The sequence below is a fragment of the Emys orbicularis genome, chromosome 3, assembly GCF_028017835.1.
Source record: "Emys orbicularis isolate rEmyOrb1 chromosome 3, rEmyOrb1.hap1, whole genome shotgun sequence".
NCBI classification, from domain to species: Eukaryota; Metazoa; Chordata; order Testudines; family Emydidae; genus Emys; species Emys orbicularis.
In genome coordinates this window covers 25,751,870-25,755,857 of record NC_088685.1, presented here as the reverse complement: position 1 = coordinate 25,755,857, position 3,988 = coordinate 25,751,870, and the positions used below count along the sequence as shown (strand labels likewise).

Genomic DNA, 3,988 nt, shown 5'->3' with positions numbered 1-3,988 from the left:
TGTCATCTGAAATATTTAATGGTGCCCTTAGAGTTCTGTTGAGGAGGAATGGGTTATTTCTCACTGCATCAAGTCTCTTGTGGAATCCAAGAACAGGAAAGAATCCAAAATTCAACTCCTTTGGTGGTTTCTCAGTCAGAAGTTAATAGAAGTGAATTTCCCAGTTTACCTGCAATGTTTGTACTAGGGTTCTCTGCTAAAAAAAGAGCTGGAGCCTTTGTGGGTCTGTCTACATTGCAACATAAGCCCATGCTTGAACCTGGTCTCAAACCTAACCCCTCTTACGTCTATGCTACAATTGCGCTAAACTAGGGCTCAGACCCAGGGTCCCAGGAACCTGCAGGGCTGGAGGGTCCAAGCTTGAGTTAAGCCAGGACCCAGGGCCCGAGTCCTATTGCTTTGCACTGTAGACGCAGCCCCACTTGACTTGGGTCCCAGGAGTCAGCCAGAAGTATCCCACAATTCCATGGGATAGCTTCCTCTCTCCCAACAATCTGTAATCTGCTCTATTGAAAACAGAAGCCACCCCCACTTTGCGAATGGCAGCAGATCAGGTCAGCATTAACAGATTTTCTTCTGATTATTGATCTGCAAGCACACTATCAGAGAGCCTTCTGGGTTTGCAAGGGAGAGTGAACTGATCAAGCCTTTTGCAAATTGACTTGCTTCCTGGTAATGTGTTGGCAGTAAAGTTTTCCCACAGTTCACCACGGTCCTAGGGCTAGAGTGGCCACATTTTGGGGGTGGGAGTGCTAGGGACTCTGGGATATGGTTATTTTGACTTATGTCTGCACACTGCAGTGTGGATACCAGAGCTCTAGGTTCGAGCATGGTTTAGAAAAGTCTTAACTTATGGTTACAATATAATGTGGACACTCTATCCCAGGGTTCCCTAACACAGGTCAGCTGACTCCAGTCCCACTAACCTTGGGCTTACATTGCAGTGTAGACATACCCTGTGAATGTGCTGTTAAAAAAAAATCACATGTGTATTTCACAGTCTGTCACCACTGACAGGACAGAAAGAGAGGTCTCCTGCTTTTTGATACTGATCCTTGGTTGAAACTATTTTCCCATCAACTCATTAGGTGTCCCTGCCTAACAAGAAGGTTAAGATCAAAATCCCTGCACCCCAATCTGGGTCTATGCTGGTTATGTGATATGTATGTATCTCGTGATCCTTGTAACTGATACCTGTAATCCCTCATAACTCAAGCCGGACCCCAGATGTACAGTACCTTCCCTCTTAACTTGTGTATATTTAATTTTAAACATTAATTTTAATAATTTTTTTAAAGCTGTTCTTATCATTTGAATATCTAATATGTCCTTTATTTAAGGACTGTATATTAAATTGATTTTTGAAATAGGGGGATGGAATAGGAGCTTGCTCCATCCACCCCATGCATCGACCTGGTATTGCAGTGCCTCCGGGAACAGTGCAAAGAAAAAAAGAAGTTGTTTAAGGACAGTATTTCAGTGCTTAGATTGAAGGTTCCACTGAAAATTCTGTTGCTTTTTCTTGCATCCACTCATCTCTGGAACAGATATAAGAAGCTTCCCAACTTTAGAATTCCGGGCCCAAAGGCAAGGAAGGGGCCTGAGATGGAAGGATCAGTTTTATCTTCTGAATGTGTAGACCGTAAGAAATATTGCACATTGACAGATAATGCAAGGTAGCCAATATTCAGTCCTTAGGACATAAGGCACTGATACACTGCAGAATGGACTCTGCAAGGACACTTCATCTGTGTGATTGCACTGACTTAGCTACAAAAGGTACCAGCTGCATACAGGGCAATTTGATGCTTGGTAAATCTTCCAGATTCATGCCATAAGGTGAGATGTTCTTGGAAGGAGCCTGGGAAAGGCTTTGGCCCAGGGCAGCAAGCCAGGACATGCTGCTAGACATAGCTGGTGAGATACTGCCAGATTCCTGGTCTATATCTAGAACCCCTAGGTACTATGGTAATACACATAATAAATCATTATAATTTTATCTGCTCCACCAGATTACCATTTTGGGTAAGACCATGTGCTTTGTAGTATAGATACTACTAAATACAATTCTGCACTTAGATCACTGATTTTTTTAAAAAAAGCATGAACACATTTCTATTAACAATATATTTTTTACATTTGTTCCACAAAACCTACATTTGAATCCTAGTCTGCCTCTGTCCCTTTAATTGCATGCTTCTTCTTGATGCTGTCTTTTAAAGTGCCTGTATTCATGCATGCCACTTTTATGCTAAGTCAGTTGGTTAATGGCAGAGATACGCCATGATACATTTACATTTACGCTGTGGAAATCTTTCAAACACTTCAAGGTATTTACCTTCCTCTTTCTTTTCAGAAAGTTCTTCATACATCTGGTAATTATTAACGATGTTACAGCATAAATGATGGTTTGTGCCTCCCTCAGCCCATCCTTTCCATCCCCCCACCCTGCCTCACCCCGTCCCGTCCCGCCTGGCCACCACTGCTCTTGTAGGGAAATTGGAATGCTAAATTTGTGACATCACATTCCATTCTATGGCAACAGTTTGATGTCCTTTTTCCAGCTGTGTTCTACTGTTAAAGTCTTTCTTTAACATTAAATTAATTAGCAATGGCCAGATGTATTTCCTTGGAAATAAAGATCTTGCATTTTACAAGATGATGTCTCACATATCTGCCAGTAACTTGTAGCATGAATGACTCCAGTGTGGGGATGGTGGGATGGGAAGGAACTAAAAGATGAGTCCAGGGTAGGAGTTGTCAAGTTTGAGTGTGAATGCCAACCTCAGGGCAGACTGTCAAGAAGCAGGGCACAAAACCCCAAACAGGTGGTAAATTCTGTACTTAGATTTCACCAACCAAATAACAAATGTGAACTCCTCAAGCAGCCTAACCATGGAGTCACAGACAGTTACCTTGGGTACTCGGGTCTATCTTGCCACCCAGGCAAACAAGCCTTTGTGATCGATGGTCACATACACCAAAAATCACAACAATATTCAGATTACAACCAGTCCCAAAGGACCAGTCACTTACCCCAGGTCAATTGTACCTTAGCTCTCTCACCAAAGACAACACTTGTAGCCAATCCTGTAATAAACTAACTAAAGATTTACTAACTAGGAAAAAGAAATGAGAGCTATTTACAAAGTTAAAACAGGTAAACATACACACACAGATGAGTTACTGTCTTAGGTTTCAAAAGATCATAGATGCTGTTGTATACGCAAACTCTATATGTCCTTTAGGAACAATGTAAATTAAGCAGGTTGGGGATCCTTTACTTATGCTTAGAAGTATTGCCCTCTCTGAATTCAAAGCAGCATAGTGATGATAATTTCTCCTTAACAGGGATTTTTATTCCTTTCCCCCAGCATTCAAGCTGTGATGGGACAAGGACTAGTACATGTCTCCTCTTCATGGGTGTAGGGGAAGCAATCAACAAAATCTTTTGTCTACCCATGTTCCACTATGGTTTGTCTGGTGACTATGGGCCTTCTTTTGTTGGAGAGGAGATGATACATCTTGTGGTAAACTAGTATTTCACACTTGGTAATGCTTCTCTCCTGACTGGGGGTTTACAGTCTTAGCAAATAGCTTTATAGTTACAGAACAAATATTTAAATATTACCTTATAACACAGAATACAGATATTATAAGCAAGATACTTGTAGCATCCTACAGGCATTTCATAAAGTCTAAATACTAAACACATTCTTATAATTCTAATCTCTATTTTAACATAACTAACACACAGGCGAGCCAGACTGGTTTCCAGCTATTCATTTGTCAGTGTTCAGTGAGGCCTAGGGGCCTGGGCATGAGCTGGCACATGGTTTGCCAGCATCACAGGAACATTTGGTGCATGGGAGGCAAAGAACTCATTTAACTGCGATCTCCTTCCCCTAAGCAGCTCTATCTATCCCTGCAGCAGAAGTTTCCTCTCTCCTCTTTCACTTTGTTCAACATCCTGACTTTTCCCTAATCC

The 3,988-nt window shown here is 41.7% G+C and overlaps 1 pseudogene; it reads left to right on the top strand.

Annotated features, from left to right (window-relative positions):
- Positions 1-1,273: 1,273 nt before the first annotated feature.
- On the top strand, positions 1,274-1,450 carry LOC135876905 (U2 spliceosomal RNA; annotated as a pseudogene).
- Positions 1,451-3,988: the final 2,538 nt, after the last annotated feature.